This window comes from Sycon ciliatum, chromosome 5 (genome assembly GCF_964019385.1).
Source record: "Sycon ciliatum chromosome 5, ocSycCili1.1, whole genome shotgun sequence".
Lineage (NCBI taxonomy): Eukaryota > Metazoa > Porifera > Calcarea > Leucosolenida > Sycettidae > Sycon > Sycon ciliatum.
The window spans coordinates 30,029,786-30,049,083 of NC_088647.1; positions in this window are offsets into that span (position 1 = coordinate 30,029,786).

A 19,298-nucleotide genomic window follows, 5' to 3' on the forward strand; every position below is an offset into this window, starting at 1 on the left:
GTATCTATGCAATGGATATAGTATGTATGCAATGGATATAGTATTGTTAGGTACCTCCTCCCGTACCTTTTCTAGCTGGCCTGCATGCACTTACGTACTCACCTTTTGTCTCCTTTTGTTCCGTTGGCCTGGGTAGCTACTTGCGCGCCCATATTTGCCATAGCTACCCAGGCCCTTTATCTTGCCGTTCAGACTTGATCTCTTGCTCTCTCTTTTCTCACTCGTCAATAATCACCATGTAGTCGTTTCGTTCGTCTTGGTCTCTTGTCTCGTCGTCTATAATAAATGTCTTTCCCCCAACCTACCTGTTCCCGTTGTAATGTCTGGATAATGTGTCGTCAGTCGTCCTGTTTCGAACTCAACATTGGCGCCCGATTATTGATCGACCCACGACCCTGAGATCATCCCATGCCCAGCCGTCCTCAACCACCATTCGTCTCGTCTATATCAACCTCGTCTCGTCCATGTCAGTCTCGTCTCTCCTATGCCAACCTCGTCTCGTCTCTATCAACCTCGTCTCTCCTACGCCAACCTTACCTCGTCTATTCTCGTTCAAGCCATGCAGGTCAGCTACCTTTCTCTCTTTCTTTTTTTTGTATGCTTCTTCGTCAAATTTATTTTCGTGAATTTTTTTGTAGTGTGTGTGCGCGCGCGTGTGTTCGTAAAACATTACCAAGTTAGGGGTCCGATCATGGTGAGCCACGCTCTAATTTTTGGATGTTTAGCAAAAGTGTAACTAGGCTGTATTAGCCGTGCAAAATACTAGTAATTCACGTTCCTCGTCAAACTCCAATAGTTATTTCACACAATAAGTAGTACAGGAATGATCTGTACGAGTGCATTTTAGTACACACTTTCGTGAGATCCATGCGCGCGTGCAGTATGTGTGTGTGTGTGTGTGTGTGTTTTCTCCTCCAGTTCATTTTTTAAAAATCTTTTTCTCTCTTTTGTTTCTCTCTGCGAGGACGCGGGATTTTTTTTCATGGAGGGGTGGTATGTTAGGTACCTCCTCCCGTACCTTTTCTAGCTGGCCTGCATGCACTTACGTACTCACCTTTTGTCTCCTTTTATTCCGTTGGCCTGGGTAGCTACTTGCGCGCCCATATTTGCCATAGCTACCCAGGCCCTTTATCTTGCCGTTTAGACTTGATCTCGCTCTCTCTTTCCTCACTCTTCAATGTAGTCGTTTCGTTCGTCTTGGTCTCTTGTCTCGTCGTCTATAATAAATGTCTTTCCCCCAACCTACCTGTTCCCGTTGTAATGTCTGGATAATGTGTCGTCAGTCGTCCTGTTTCGAACTCAACAGTATGTATGCAATGGATATAGTATGTATGCAATGGATAATTTTGTCATTCATTACCCTAATGATGGGCCAGGCCCGAAAACTTGGTGTCCGTAATGTTTTAAAATAATTTTGGTTTGAATCGCAGTGAAGAGACTGTTTTTGGAGTTGAGAAGTGAAGTCTAAATGTGTAAGTGGCTGCGTTGGAGTTTGCGGACAATTAGAAAAAATAATAATATTAAATAGGAATCTATCATAATTATACAAATAATCTACGTGGAGATAATAATTTTAATATAGCTATGAATAGGATGAAGGCCGCACACATCACGCAACTACACTATGTACGTTACTTGTTTGACATGTATTTACTGTGTATTTTATAACAAAAATATTATTGAAAACCCATAATCGATTTTCTTGTTCCTATCATCAGTGGGAAAAATACAGAACTAAGGATACAACCAAAGAAACTGAAGTTAAGTACTGTAAATAGAAAGGTGTTAGAAATAACAACAAGATACAAGTGCAATAAAACCACTAGAGGAAATGCAAAAAGGTAACAAGATTACGTAACCAAAGGCGAGAAGGCACTAAACGAAGTGTCAACCTACGAATACAACTTCAGTGCAACAACGTGCTCCTTCTGCTTACACAAAACAGGCTTATGAATACGTATACAAACTGCCTCAAGGACTTTCAACTGTTGGACATAACGCGCACGACATAGTACAGAAAAATGAGAGTCATCATACACACTAAGACAGTCAGGACGAGATAACAAGTGTAGATACAGCTGACTTCTTACGATCGACTGTTGAACACATTCATCCGCCTCATCTCGCTCCTTCCCACCCGACTCCTCCTCGTCCATCTCATCATCCTCTTCCTCGTTCCGCTCGTCATCCTCACGATCATCATCACTACCATCATCTGCCTCGTCCTCTGTCTCCTCACCAACCGTTGCTTCATCCAAAAGCCTTCTCGCCTTTGGTTACGTAATCTTGTTACCTTTTTGCGTTTCCTCTAGTGGTTTTATTGCACTTGTTGTTATTTCTAACACCTTTCTATTTGGGAGAATGAAGTTGAAGACACCACTGCAGCTATACTTATAGTTGATAAATATGGTGGTAAAGACACACCTGGCAATATGGCGGTAAACACACGCCTGCCCACACACGCTCTCTGGGCTGCAAAGTTCTGGCACAGAGCTCTCCTTCTCACCACCACCACCATCAGTTCGCGCCTGGCGCCTGGTCGATGCATGGCTGGCGGTATCCGGCATAGCAGGCTGGTACATCAAGTAGCGCATGGCACATACAGAACTTTGCAGCCTAGAGAGCGTGTGTGGGCAGGCGTGTGTTTACCGCCATATTGCCAGGTGTGTCTTGTTACTGTTACCATCATTTATTTATTTATTTATTTATTTATTTATTTATTTCTGCACCTCGTGGCATGTCAAGACAGCCAATTGAATTGAGGAGAGGGTGAGACCAACCACGGAAGAAGAGAAAAAAAAGAAAATGAAGAGCACGTACACAAAGTGGGAAGGGATTAGCAACTTAAAAAGCAATGGGATGCTCAGCGAGCTATGCAGCGGAAGTGGTGACTGTGACTTTGTTTACTGGGAGATACTGAAGTGCTGTCTGACGAGGGTACGGAATTTGGGCATATCTGGAGCTTGTCTAACACTGGGAGGCAGTTGGAGCCACGTGGAGTAGGAGGAAAAGAAAGGGGAATTTACGAATAGGGTGGACCTAGCTAGGGGGAGACGAACGCAGCTTCGGGTGGTGCCACCTGAATTGAACCAATTAAGGGACTGTAAATGAGCAGGGTGCTTGTCAAGAAAAATTGAATGTGCCAGGGTGCACTTGGAAGCATCAAGGTAATGTTGCAGAGTGGTAGTGGATGCAGCAGCATACAAGTCTAGATTTGTGATATAACGATCAGTACGAAATATGATGCGCAGTATACGGCGATGGAGAACTTCTAATTTACCTATGTGGGTTTTGTTAATGGTGGACCAGGCAGGGAAGCCGTACGTGAAGAGGGGAAGAATGTATGATTTATAAAAATTAATCCGGCAATTTTGGGGCAAATGGGACAAGTGACTTGACATTATGCCGACAGATCGGCATACTTTGGACGACACATGATCAGCATGGTGAGACCAGGAGAGGGCGGAATCTATGACAATGCCAAGGTGTTTATGGTGGGGCGCTACAGAGATAGGGTGGCCGGGATCATCGGGAAAGTGGAAGATGGGCACTGTATCTGTGGGAGGGGGAAAAAGGAGGATCTCGGTTTTGGTCACATTTGGCTTAAGGTACCAAGTGCTCATCCAGTGAACAATGTCGTTGATACAGGTCTGAACTTTGGGGTACAGGGTGGCGTGAGATGGGGAGGAAGCAAGGACAGTGGTATCATCTGCAAACAAAGAAATATTGGGAATTGAATAGGGGAGGTCATTAACGTATGTGAGGAAGAGCAGGGGACCTAAAATGGAGCCCTGGGGCACTCCGGATGTCACAGACTCGGGGTCAGATAAGGTTCCATTTACTGTGACGCATTGATTTCGGTCCAAGAGGTAGCTAGTTATCCAGGCGAGTAGGGAGCCGGAGACACCATGGGCACGAAGTTTGGCGATCAGGCCCTTGTGCCACACGGTGTCGAAGGCCTTGGAGAGGTCGAAGAAACAGATGCAGGAAACCTGCCGCTGGTCTTTTAGGGAGCAGAGGTCTTGGATTATGCGGGACAATTGCAGGGATGTGTTGTCCTTACGGCGGAAGCCAGATTGTGCGGGGTGAAGAACAGGGGAGATATGGTCGTACAAGCGGTCGTACACTATTCTCTCTAGCAGTTTGGAGACGCAGGACAGGAGGGAGATTGGTCGGTAATTAGACGGGTTGTTCTTGTCGCCTTTATTTTGTACACTGGAATGACAGTGGCTGACTTCCATCGTGACGGGAATGTGCCGGAGGAGAGGGAAAGGTTAAAAAGAATGGAGAGTGGGCGGGCAATTGAGTAGCTCAGTTTCCTGAGGATCTCATTGGTGATCCTATCAGCTCCGGGGGATTTGTTCAGAGGCAGTCTTGCAATATACTTGTGAACAGTCGATGAGGTGATGATCAGGGAGTGCAATGTAGTTGCTGGTGGAGGTAGGGAGGAAATAGTGGGAATAGGAGCATCGGGGTCAACCTGTAAGCCAGCACTGACGAAGTGGCGGTTCAATAAGTTACCAATGGATGCCGGAGAGGTGCTTGTTCGACCATTGGGGCCCACCATCTTCGAAGGTATGACCCGGGCGCTGGTAGGATTTCGCAGTTGACGAATGAGCACAGGGAGGGATGGGAGGCGAGGGTTTGTGGGAGATATCGTAGCACGGAGGTTGCGGATGTAGCAGCGATGGCAGGATCTGGAAAGGCATTTTACATAGTTACGTTGGTGTTTGTATTTGTTGAAATTTGTAGGGGATGGGTATTTCCGGTAGATGCTGTAGAGATCGCTCTTGACTTTAATAGCTGCTTTCAGTGATGGAGTCATCCAGGGGCAGGGTTTGTGGCGTGATTTCCGACGAGGAGGTGAGGATCTTCCTATATATAGGTCCAAGGCACCTTCAAGGATGTCAGTGAATGCGGAGACAGCCGTGTCGATGCAGTGGGAGGCAAGGACCTGAGACCAGGGTACATCTGCGAGAAAAACATTCATGGCATTCCACATGTTATCCGTGGCACTCAGGACATTGTATTTTTGCGTGGATGGTGGGCTACGACAGGTGCTGGCTGCTGTGGGGGAAGACTTTGAGGAGGAGAACTCAGCCAGCAGGACGGCATGGTCTGATGCGCCAAGAGGAGCCAGGTGTTGAATGTGGTTGAGTTGGTTAGGGATGTTGCTCGCGATAAGGTCTAGACAGCTGCCAAGTCCATTCGAGCGGAGGTGGGTGGGAAAGGTTACCGATTGGGTCAAATTATAGCATGAGAAGAGGTTGTCAAGACTCAGACCCTGTGCATCCGTTTGGTCAGTTGAGCACCAGCCGGAATACCTACAGTTGAAGTCGCCTGATATCACAAGGGCTTCGGGCTTCCTTTGAGTTGATTGCAGGGCTATTTGGAGGCGGTCGAGAAAAGTCGAGAAGTCATCCGTCGACGGGGAAGGAGCACGGTAGATACAGGCTACTGTTAGGTGGGTTGTTGGCAGGTCAGACGGTGAGACAAGCTTATGTTCAGCGAGTGTAAGCCGAAGTGCTAGCGCTTCCAAGCCCGGTTGCTGAAAATCCGGTAGCTGATCAATGGAAGTACACAGACCTTCACGAACTAAGATTAGAACTCCTCCGTGTGGGTCACGGTTCTGTCTATTTTCTAAAACAGGTCGGTCTCGACGGAAGCATTCATAGTGTGGCACGTGGAAAGCTTGTGTGGGAGTTAGCCAGGTCTCTGTGATGCATACAACGCTGGGTGTGTGATCCTCACAGATTTGAATGAGTTCGCCAGACTTGTTTGCTATGGAGCGAGCATTAAGGACACAGATTGTAAGTTGGTGAATAGCAGCATGTACAGAATGGGGGAAGAAAGGTGGGGCAAGAGCGTTGAGAGGCGCAGGGGTTGAAGTGGAAGAGGAGGGATAAAGGTTACGCATTGGAAGCTGGCTTCGTCACTTTGGGGCTGTCCGCAAAACGCCACTTGCGTACTGAGTGGCTGATGGCTTCGGGCCAGAAGGCTCTGTCTAGTACACGCTCTTCATGTTCTGCAGCCACAGTGACTCTGGCATACGATGTGCCAAGGTATTTCGACTCCATGACGGAGCAATTTAATACCTCCACGTCCCTCGCTTCGCACCAGTCTCTGATGGAGTGAGCGTTGCAACCGCTGTTGATGCTTCCAACGTAGAGCACAAGTTTGTTGATGGGCACCACCCCTGTGAGGACGCACGGATCAGCAGGTTCCGTGTTAGGTTACAGTACTTAACTTCAGTTTCTTTGGTTGTATCCTCAGTTCCGTATTTTTCCCACTGATGAGAGGAACAAGAAAATCGATTTTGGGTTTTCAATAATATTTTTGTTATAAAATACACAGTAAATACATGTCAAACAAGTAACCATGGTAACGTAGTTGCGTGACGTCTGCGGCCTTCATCCTATTCATATCTAATCCCTCATTACGTCATCAGCGCTCGCTCGGCGAAATTCAAAAGTCGTCTTCCTGCTCGACTCGATCGCTTCTGGAGACTCGTTCTTGTTCGAGGCGTCTTCTCTTTCACCTACCTTCGTCTTGGCATCGACAACTCGCCGTCGAGAATGAAGCCGGAGTGCCCCTTTAATATCATAATTATACAATGTCATGTACATGTGCATACTGTAGTACTAGTATGCACATAGTCATTACATGGCATAATATTACATTATCCATATAAAAATCGCTCTGTGAGCGGTTCTGAAAAACCTTTACTGGTACTGCCCCGTCGTAAAAGTAAGAAATTAGAACTGGCCCATTGTCCCCCCAAATGCGAACTGATCCACCTAAATCGCGAATGACGGGACCCGAACGCACCAGTAGCACGAGGTCGGGTGGGCACAGGATCACGGCAATTATCATAGGGTAACACCAGTAGTAGCAGAAGAATTTATTATTTTGATAGGGAAGCCTACCGCTAGTACAGTACATGGCCTATGGTCCGGACCAACGTCCCCATCTGCATCCACAGGTAGGAACCTCGTGCTACTGGTGCGTTCGGGTCCCGTCATTCGCGATTTAGGTGGATCAGTTCGCATTTGGGGGGACAATGGGCCAGTTCTAATTTCTTACTTTTACGACGGGGCAGTACCAGTAAAGGTTTTTCAGAACCACTCACAGAGCGATTTTTATATGGATAATTTCAGCTCTTTTTCCGTTCCCTCCCCATCCCAACTACATTATAGCAATAAAAACTGCTTTATGGCAGTTTTCTAAAAACAGTTATTGTGTTCTAGTCCATGGACCCCGTCTAAAAAGTAAGAAATTAACGAAATGTGATAGCTGAAAATTAAAATTTCACACAAAACCTCACAATAATCACAACACTTGAAATGCTGCTTTCAACACTAAACTTGTACTGCACCAACAATTGGCAACATGCATGCATAGGAAAGAGGATCACGAGGGGAAAAGGTCTTCTACATGTAGCTTTTCATTCAGTGTGTGATTATTGTGAGGTTTTGTGTGAAATTATAATTTTCAGCTATCACATTTCGTTAATTTCTTACTTTTTAGACGGGGTCCATGGACTAGAACACAATAACTGTTTTTAGAAAACTGCCATAAAGCAGTTTTTATTGCTATAATTTCTTTTGTTTTTTTCTGTCACCAATCAATGGAATGCTCTTTATTGCATGTCACGTGAGGGTTGCCTGTACTACAGCCAATGAGCGCTCTTGCTCAGCGGTCTGTATTTCTCGGTATTGCCCGGCAAGTTATTGCCCGCTCAGTTACATGTACGCGCATGCGGACTGTCATTCTTGTACTTTGTGGTTCGTGATCAGATCAAGTAATGGGGCTGTTAAGTGATGACGTCACAGTTCCTTCGATACGCATAGCAACGATCCCACTGGGGACAAACAAAAGTAGCGTCGTCTCCACCGAACCAGTTGTCAGTGGCAACATATAGGAATCGTGTACATTTCTTCGTTCCTTCTTTGCTGCTTTTAGTGAGTGTTTTGTTTTCTCTTTGTCCTTGATCTCGACGGTGTTGTCGTGCTCATTACCTTACTGAGACGTCTCTTGTGACTGTAGCCAGTGTCACGGAGGATTTTATTGGCGTGACGAGGTAGATCGCCGAGATCGAGCGTGAAAAACGCTCTGCATTAGTAGCTCCTGTAGAATGTCTTCTGGGATGGCGTATCCATGGTCAACAAAGCCAAGGTGCAAGACAGCATAAGAGATCGTGTAAACGATGTGAACTCCAAAAGGTAACTTACCTTGGAGCGGCTCCTGAACAAGTGGAAAGATATGTGTATTTACAAACTCTCTCTTCATCCATCGATTGCCGCTATGCATTGCATTTTGTCTTCACAGATAATCTGGACAAATAAATTATATTGTAACTGGAGAGTGCAATCGTGCTTGGGACCCATCCCAATGTCATCACATGGCTGTGGTGACTATCGTATACCTGGGAGAGTTTTTCCTCAACTGAGATGGAGTGTAGGTGGATGGATTATGACTCTTTATGAGAAATGCGAAGATGTGGAGTAAGTTGTGTCGAAGAAATGTGTAATAAAATAAAATTTACTTTACACTCAAACATACACTGTACATGTACATGTGACATCATGATACTGATGATTCCATCTTCATATCTCCGCAACAGGTACGCCATACGCACCGAATACATGGTGTGTGTGCACGCGCGCGCTTGAGTACGCGCGTACATGCACACACTCTCATGCGTGGCCGAGTTGGCCGGATGACCAGACCACGCATTTGCACGAGGTGTCCGTCATGGCATTGGAATGCTGTACTTTATGACTTTATTCCAAAATAGTATGTCTTGCCCCTGTCAAATGGAGCGTGTGTCTATGCTCGGCGGGTATTGGGCCACGACGCCACACTGCAGTCAGCGCTGGAATTAAAATAGCACTTCATGGATTATTTTAACTAATTTCCTTTGCGTTTACATGTACTTTGTTGAGCCCGTGGTTTCATTTCTGTGTTCTGTTATGATTGGCCTCTGGAAATAATCGGAGTGGATGTCATTTTTGTCATATGCGTGTGCCTTGTGCAACAGGTTCAAGGCTAGATGCACTTCACATTCGGCGTGCGATCTCGGCGTCTGGGACCTGATAACGTCTTGGTTGGACGGGTAATCAAGGATGATACTACTCGGCACACCAATGTACTTGTCAATGTATTTTTTACTTTTTCAGAGCTGCACTATTTACGGACGATTGTGTCTGTTAGAGAGGAAATAAATTAATAGTATTCACAAACAAGTCCCACTTATTGTTTCTGTTCGTAAAAGGAAATTGCAATTTTTTGGTCATATTGTTCGTTCCGGCTGTTTGTCATTGACTGTTCTTCAGGGTTGTGTTGCGGGAGGCCGTGGCCGAGGCAGGCCCAGAATATCATGGCTTGATAATATTATTTCATGGACTGCACTTGACGTGCAGTCCCTGCTCGCTGCTGCACGCGATCGATTTTTATGGCGCTGCTTGTTCATACTTGCTCTGCGACGCCCCGACGGCCATGGGTTTGTGATGACGACTATTTACATCTTGATGCTTACTTCGGTGCTAGCGTGTTTCCCCCGGATTATTTCTATCATCATGCGTGTTCTTGGGCTGAGCGAGCATATGCATGAGTGTGCAGCTATAACCCCGTGTATCTTTGGTTACACTTTGTTCTGCAATGCATGTACCTTGTAACAGTATGTGCTTGCACTGCTTTGTGTGGCCTGCGTATTTCAGGACTATTCAGTGCATTAGACCCAGGTTGGTTTGGTTGCCGGATGATATTTTGTTGCGTCGCTCTGTGTTTTGTGTTCATCAATTTCTGGGCTTGAGAATTGAGCTGGTGTGTGGTTCCCAATATCAAAACATCATGCTGGTGCTCTGTGTTTCGATTATCGACTGTCCGAGCAGTCACGATTCATTACCAGAACGGTCACTGTAGTCTCTTGACGTGTTTGTCTTTTTGTGTTTTCGCCGGGGGAATTACCGGTGACGCTGCACATAGAACGGCAGTGTTGCATCACTGGACGACCCTGCCTCTGCATCTGATTTCATGTCCCCAGGATCTGGTGCAGATACTATAGTACACCAGACAGTCACTTCCTGTAAACACGCAAACAGCAAAAGAAGAGATCCCGCAAATCAGGAAAAACATTGTGGAAAATATCGAGTAGATCATACACCATTCAATAATCTGGAGTAAATACAGTGAGACAAACACTTCAGTGCTCTCTCTCTCTCTCCATCCTTCCAAAATACCCTGTAACAATTCCCTAGAATTATTTTATTTTATATTCTCAGGACATCATTCTGAACATAATAACTTCTTTCATGGGTCTTCAATCACCACGGAGGGCGAGAATAATCTAAGTCATGCAGTTTACGGGAGGTGCGAGATGTCATGGATATAGAGGCCTCAGGCTGATATTATTGTGCCAACGTGAGGGCAGAGACAGAAAGAAGACACTGATTTCTTGAACAACTCACCTACATATAATCGAATCCACAGGGAGCGCTCGTGCTTTGATCCATCAGGACGCGAAGAATCTTCAAAGCACTCTCAAACACGGAGGTTTACAGTGGGCAGCCAATTTCACAGCCATCATGAAGGCCCTCGACGACTACAGGAGATTTGTAGAGGAAAGAACAAGGAGTAAAGAGCGACAACAATCGCTTGAAGAAAAAGCAAAGAAAAACTGCTCTCTCTCCAGTCATTTAGATGCTGTTGCCTTTGACAACTGGTTCCATCCAGAGGACGCGACTTTTGTTTGTCCCCAGTGCTCTCCGTTGCTATGCGTATCGAAGGGGCCGTGACGTCACACTTAACAGCCCCATTAGTTAGTTGCTACAGTTCGGAGTTTCAAATTTGAAACACAAAACAGCAACTAACTTGATCTGACTACAAACTACAAAGCAAGAGAATGACAGACCACACGCGCGCGCATGTAACTGAGCTGACAATAACTTACTTGTTCCAGCCACCTGAACCAGCCGCCTCAGCAGGTGAATGCAACCTTGACATCGATATCGATGCGTTGATGAGCAGCCGACGAACTTGACGAACTGAATGCGTTTGTGGAGCCCATCCCAGTTTCAGTTCCTGTTCCTACACGCAGTGCTCAATCACGAACAACAACAGTTGAACACCATCGATATCGTAAAGAAATAGAGAATTTCAAAACCACAGACAACGTTTACCACTGAACAAGTGTGTCGGGAGATAGAGAAAGTCGGAAAGGTTTCTCTCCATTTTCTGGAATGTTTGGGTCAAGCATGCAATAAATGATTCACTGCGCCTCGTACGCACTCGTACATGGGCAATACCGGCTTGATACATGACCTCACGGCTGGCGCCGTTCGGTCATGTATCAGCCGGTATTGCCCATGTACATGTACTCGTTTGTACTCGTGCAGTAAATCATACGTATACGTATCAATATGTAAATGATGGCCTTCACATCATTTCAATAGCAGGGAGCCCTCCACATACGTGTAGGGCTCCCTGATCAATACCGTATTATACGCATTGATGTGCAAGCCTTTTCTTGCAGGAAATGGCACTAGCATAAATGATAATACATGTTCTTCTGCGGGGAAACATGTGAGTAGTGGTGGTGATACTTTTTTTTATACGGAGGTCATTCTGAGCATGTTGCTGTTGCAGAATTTCATGACTCTGTTATAAAATTGTCTTGCCTTTCAGATATTTCAGATTTCCCCACCCTCGATCAGATTTATTTGAGAAATGTAGCCATGCGCCAGGTGCGTGTCGCAGATGTTTTTGTTGATTATGCGTTTATAATGGTTTATAATCATGGGTTATTGTGATAAGGTCATCCGGCATCATATTGCACTGAAATCGTAATCCTGTTGATGTCGATACAACTTTTGGAAATAGTTCAATGACTTCAAACTGCTAGTCCACGATTTTCTAAAACAACACAGCAAAGGAGGAACAATAAACATGTATTAAAATGTAATTTGAAACTCGGGTGTTGAGCCATAAATAAATATAGAAAGTTACAGTGATGGAGAGTTACTTTCAACTCGTATCCATATGTCTATTTCCTTTCTACATTAAAATGTAAACAAATACATTGCTGAGTCTGACACCTCGTTCCAACAACTACACTGATCCTGAGGATAAAAGGGGCAAAGCTATGGTCGGAGGTACTGAGAGATAAACAAGGCACTCTATGATAATAAAATCTTACACATCTTTTGGTAAGTATGAATGATATCCAGTCGAACCTCTTTAGAACGAACACCAAGGGGCCGATGGTATTTATTCTGTGAGTTTGTCTTAACCTATTTTATAACCAGTGAATACAATTATTTCTCCAATAGACATACGAATAGATTTCTTCTACAGCGAAAGATTCTAATCCACACCGACTCATTGACTCGTCTTGTATGAAACAAATGAGTCACTAGAGAGGTTCTGCAAAACGAAAATGCGTACAAACTTTCGCTCTACATCATGAAGTGCGAAGCTTCGCACGAACTTTCGCAACTTTGGACGCGAAACTTGCAGGGAAAGCGAAATGAACTGTCGTAGGAAATTTCGTGAGATCGGGTCATGGCGTACGTGCACTTGGCCCGCGCAAACTACGAAAATGTGCAGAACGCAAAGTTCGTGCAAAAATTTGTACACACTTCCGCAAGGACTGTCGCGAAACTTCGTTCGAATTTTCATTTTGCAGAACCTCTCTACTGAACATTTCTTTAGCAACATGACGGCAACTGAAACAGCAACAGAGAAAGTATGATACATGTACTGCACATTCTTGCAGGTACTACAGGTACTACAAACAGATTGCAGATCGTAATTCTTGCTTTGGTGGCACGAAACTTTATTTGGGGCAGTGCAATCTCGGCGGTACTCACAAATCAAACAGCCCAGACCCGAGTAAACAAATCCAATCATACAAGTACGAGATTTTCACGAGATTGCACCCATTGGCTTGTTTCGTATGAAGCAAACAAGTTACTGAACCTCTCCACAATGGAGATTTTCCCTGATATGCGAATTTATTTGGCAAACTCGGTCAATGAGTCCTTGAACCTTTCCCTCCAGATTGGGAACTGCCAACGATAGTATGCCACTGACCAGTGCCTTACTTGTAACGTACCAATGTGCAATGAACATGAGTATTTCGACAACACATCTAACATAAGCCTTACCGTCAAGAAGGTGAACTCGCGTTCTTCGCACACTGTAGACAAGGACAAAGAGATAAAATGGATCTAAATCCGAATAAAATCAGCACACGTTTCCATAAATGAAAGGGCGAGCATAAGCAAATGAATCGAAGGAAACCGGTCAACTTAGAGATCACCTTTCATCGAGCATTCCGTAAAAGGAGGCCTCGGCAGCGGAAAAGCTAAATTGAGAAAAGAGATCCTGTTAGCTTTTCCATTAATTTTATTGCATTCCGCCCAAAATCAGCACACTTTTCGTAAATGAAAGAGTCAACACAAGCAAATGAATCAAGGAAACTGGTCAACTCACCTGTCATTGAGTAATATCCCGCGAAAGGAGGTCTCAGCAGCACCGAAACGAAATAAGCCAGGCCAGGAGACGAAATATCCGAAACAGCTCATGCAAGAAGCAGTTCCAAAGAAGGAAGTTCCTCGCGCATGCACATCCGAACACGGATCCGCAGACTGCACTGAAAAACATGAACACAATGTCTGCCGTGCACGTGCACAGCACGCGGCTACCACGGGTTCGTAGTATATCTAATACCGAGCACCTTACGTAGAGACTTACGTAGCCTAAGGGAAATACCGAGCACCTTACGTAGAAACTTACGTAGCATAGCGATGTCGTTTTTTCTGCCATGTGAACACAATAGGGAGGTTCTGCTATACGTGAAACGTAGAGAAATCACGTAGAGAGCAGGTGTCTGGGTTAGAGTCTACGACTTCGCGTGTTTTGGCTCCAGATTTCTACGCGGAGATGGGGTTCTCTACGTTGTGGCACACGCAGAGAAAATGCGTACGGATTTGCTGGGTATCGATCAACTGCATGCAGAAAACTGCCAAATATGGAAGGGGAAATTCCCAGTACACATTCCACGTGACTTCTCTAGGTGAAACGTAGAGCAGAACAGCATTTCTTTACGTTACGGGAACGCGAAGAAAGTTCGCGTGATTCTTTGCGTCGCGTTCCCAAAACGTAGAGCAGAACCTCCCTAGTAATAGAAAAGCTGACCGGTGACAGGATCGCTTTTCTAAATAAACATGGGTATGCACACGGCACACACACGTGGCCACGCACACATACGCACATGCACACGACACAAACAGGAAATTCTTCATGTATAATGCCATGCAAAGCAGTGGCCACCGTACTTGAGGAAGTCAGTTGTGAAACAAAAATAATTCAACTACAGCGTGTATACAAGCTGACGGCCAAAGCACAACATAGCAAACATGACATTTGCCCAAGGATTGTAGTTTGCAGACCATGCCATGGAAGCAGCGAATACAGAATGTAATATCATACAAAGTGACAAGCAAGGACGTGGCCATCATACACCAGAAACTTGCAGAAAGTCACATATCCAACAGATAGAGAAGTGAACAGCAATCTGATACAGCCCACACAGGACAAAGCGGACCTGATACTCGTCCCAGGATTGCAAGTGGCAAACCCTTTTCAATGCATAACATGCAGGTGTACGTTAGACGCATGAACATCTGACCGTGTCGCCAGCATACAATGTCATCACATGTTTACCCCACAAGTTACACACATGCACAGTAGAAGCACAATGAAAGCAATGGAAAAGTACGATGTGGTTGCTGAAGCATCTTCACACTTCAAATTCAGACTTCAATGTGGTCGTCACGGGATGATATACCTGCAAGATACTAGTACAAGTGATGAAGAAAGAAAGCAGAAGGTCGTGAGGTAGGCTATGAGACACCACAAACGGTTCACCTACATGTCTGTTCAGGGCTAGTGCACTCACACGCCGAATTGTCATAATCGAGCATTTCCCAAACTGAGAAGTGCAATGAAATCCACTTGCATGCACAGGAGCAATTTTGCAATATTATGATGCGCAATTCGACACGATCTGCGATGCTGCGTGCGATGTGCCCTGCTGTCATGATAGTGACAGTCACCGCCGTATGTTTTGTCAACGTCGCCCGTGCACTCTTCTGTCAAGTCCAAAGTGCTCACATACTTGGCAATGTTTTTGCAGTGATTAACTTTTATCCTAGTTATGTCACGGGTAACTTTAATGAAGTACCCGCAGGCCGTGTCGATCTGCACATCGTCCACTCTCTCATGTACTTGGCCTGCTTTGTCTGTGTATCCATTTCATGTGCGATCCACAAAATCGACTAGACAGTGGGTGCAATACGCTCTCTACCTGAAGACGTTCTTCTGGCGACATCTCGCCATGTACTTGGCCTGGCTTTGTCTGTGTATCCATTTCATGTTCGATCAACAAAATCTCAATGCACTACAGAGACAGTGGGTGCAATACGCTCTCTATCTGAAGACGTGAACCATTAAATTTTTTGGAAAAGTTATACGTACACCTGAAACGTAATGAAGTACAGGAATAGAGAGAGTGACTACAATACGCTCTCGACCTGATATACAGTAGTGATAACGTGAGTACAAGACACTCTCCACCGGATAACGTGTTAGAAGGTAACATGTCTACAGTCCCACCGTACCCTTCCGACAAGACTGTAGACCATTAAATTTGAAGTACAGGAATAAAGAGAGTGACTACAATACGCTCTCGACCTGATAACGTGAGTACAAGACACTCTCCACCTGATAACGTGTTAGGGGCCGTCCGTAAATATCGATGTTTTTTTAGAGACGATATTGGTGCTTCTCTCCCTTGACCCCCCCCCCCCCCCCCTCCCCCCAGAAGACGCACATGTACATCTAGATCATGGAATCAATATTTTTGGATGCTCATTTTTTTCCTTTTTTTGTCAATAATATGAACCCAAGATGGCAAGTTTGGCAAATTCCTGTATCGACTACACAACCCCCAAACAACGTCAACTGTTTCGTTTTCCGTTTCTTGGGCGGTGGTGAAGACGACATTTTCACAGCTAACCTGTCACTTTGCCATGGCCATGCGGTTCACAACTTCCTCAACTTCTCTCTCGACAAAGAACAAACTTCAGGCACGGCCAGTCAAAATTCACATTTTACACGAAAAGATGAGGGCGCTGGCGCGCTAGCGCTACCCGTGCAGTACAACTCATCGTACAAAAAGCGTTCAAAGTGCAACTCATCGTGTACTCGTACTGGTGTAGCCAAAGCTGCTACGCTCGGGCTTGAATTTTTTCAAATCCTTGTTCAGACAGTGAAGACTGGAAACTCTTGTGGAGTTCGTCCGTGTTTGTTCGCACTGCCTCTACGTCTTGAAAAAGGTCTCCTGCAGGCATTGTTCGGCCGATTTCCACAATCAATAGCTCATTCTTTTGCTCTTGAAATTCGCCATGGGCGTACAGCTTCCAATTTTTGATTTTGTTCTTGTGTCGCGAGTTTTAGCTCCGCGAACGGAAGCTGGTTTCACATTTCTTGTATAGCCATTTAGACGTCCGCGTGCAGGGATCGGCGAAACCTCAGATATTTACATCGATATTTTTCTGATGCTCGAAAAGACGCACATGGCTCAAACCCCCTCCCCCCCCCCCCCCAGACGCACCAATATCGTCTCTAAAAAAACATCGATATTTACGGACGGCCCCTTCGTAGAAGGTAACTTCAGCAGGTCTACAGTCCCACCGTACCAAGAGTACATAACCTCCCAGGGTGTGCAACGCCGATCCAGCTCTGTGTAGGGTCTTGGTCGAGCGGAATCGGATCTTCTGATGTCATGCGTACACTTCACACCAGCGCAAGGCCGGTCTCGAGGCAGGGCACCATTGTTTTTGATCCAAGAGTTCCCGCGACTCCCCGGGCTCCCCTCAGATGTGTACGGTATTATGACGCAAAGATCCGATTCCGCTCGACCAAGACCCTATGCAGAGCTGGATCAGGCGTTGCACACTCTGGGGGGTTATGTACTCTTGACCGTACCCTTCATCATTCCTCATTCACCATCGCGCGATACCCTGGCACACACTGGCAACATATCAATGGGGTGCCTTACCGTCGTCTAGAGGAGACGTCTTCGCAGCAATATTTTCCCTCCTGCGCATTCAGTCGCCGACGCGACAGCGTTCACGGGGCCGTTCCAGCTGCGGAAGACATTCGATTCATCGGGCCAATTCAGCAACAGGGCCGTGGACACACAGGGGGCAGAAGAGAGACATTGTTAGTGGACAAGAAATATGCAGTGGCAAGTGGCGAGTGCCGCATGGATGTCAAGTTGTCATGCACAATTCAGCTATTACTTACGGTCCAGCTAGTCCTGCCATTGCTCGCTCGTCCTGGTTCCTCCTCGTTCGTCTTCCTGCACGTCTGCACTTCTCCTTCCCCACCGTTGGCTTTGCGGTACGGGGGTGCCGGAAGGAATTCCCACCATGTATCCATGTACATGAAGTCCCACCATGACTCTCCATGTACATGTCCACGGCCACGTCAGCAGTTTGTATAGTACCGGAAGGAGTTCCCACGATGTCTCCAAAGGCCTAGAGCGGACGTCTTTGCGGCAATTCTTTTCGCCCTGCGCATTCAGTTCGCCGACGATGTCTCCAAAGGCAAAGGCCTAGAGCCTAGTAGAGGGGACGTCTTTGCAGCAATTCTTTTCACCGAGGTACGCTGCACATTCACTCCGCCGACACGACAGCGTTTACGGGGCCGTTCCAGGTGCAAAAGGTCCACGTCAGCAGTTCTCAACTATTTCGCGTACGGGATAGTCGCCGCGACAGCGTTTAAGGGGTCGTTCCAGGTGCAAAAGGTATCCACCAATGGGGCTGTTAAGTGTGACGTCACGGCTCCTTCGATACGCATAGCAACGGAGAGCACTGGGGACAAACAAAAGTCGCGTCCTCTGGATGGAACCAGATGTCAAGGGCAACAGCATCTAAATGACTGGAGAGACAGTTGTTTTTCTTTGCTTTTTCTTCAAGCGATTGTTGTCGCTCTTTACTCCTTGTTCTTTCCTCTACAAAACTCCTGTAGTCGTCGAGTGCCTTCATGATGGCTGTGAAATTGGCTGCCCACAGTAAAACTCCGTGTTTGAGAGTGCTTTGAAGATGTTTCGCGTCCTGATGGATCAAAGTAAGAGCGCTCCTTGTGGATTCGATTATATATAGGTGAGTTGTTCAAGAAATCAGTGTCTTCTTTCTGTCTCTGCCCTCACGCTGGCACAATATCAGCCTCTATATCCATGACAGCTCGTACCTCCCGTAAACTGCATGACTTAGATATATTTTCGCCCTCCGTGGTGATTGAAGACCCATGGAAGAATTTATTATGTTCAGAATGATGTCCTAAGAATATAAAATAAAATCATTCTAGGGAATTGTCATAGGGTATTTTTGGATGGATGGAGACAGAGAGAGAGAGAGAGCACTGTTTGAAGTGTTTGTCTCACTGTAATTACTCCAGATTATTGAATGTTGTATGATCTACTCTATATTTTCCATAATGGTTTTTCCTGATTTGCGGGATCTCTTCTTTTGCTGTTTGCGTGTTTACAGGAAGTGGCTGTCTGGTGTAACTGCACCAGATCCTGGGGAAATTAAGTCAGATGCAGAGGCAGGGTCGTCCAGTGATGCAACACTGCCGTTCTGTGTGCAACGTTACCGCTAATACCCCCGGCGAAAACACAAAAAAGACAAACACGTGAAAAGACTACAGTATTGACCGTTCTGCTAATAAATGCATGACTGCTCCGACAGTCGATAATCGAAACACAGAGCACCAGCATGATGTTTTCATATTGGGAACCACACAACAGCTCAATTCTCAAGCCCAAAAATTGATGAATACAAATACAGAGCGACGCAACAAGAGCCTCAGGTCATCCGGCAACCAAACAAACCTGGGTCTAATGCACTGAATAGTCCTGAAATACGCAGGCCAGACAAAGCAGTGCAAGCACATAATGTTACAAGGTACATGCATTGCAGAACAAAGTGTAACCAAAGATACACAGGGTTATAGCTGCACACTTGTGCATGTGCTCGCTCAGCCCAAGAACACACGATCATGATGATAGAAACAATCCGGGGGAAACACGCTAACACCGAAGTAAGCATCAACACGTAAATAGTGCAGCTCTGAAAATATTACATTGACATGAACATTGGTGTGTCGAGTAGTATCAGGCTTGAATAATCATCCAACCAAGACTTCATCAGGTCCCAGACGCTGAG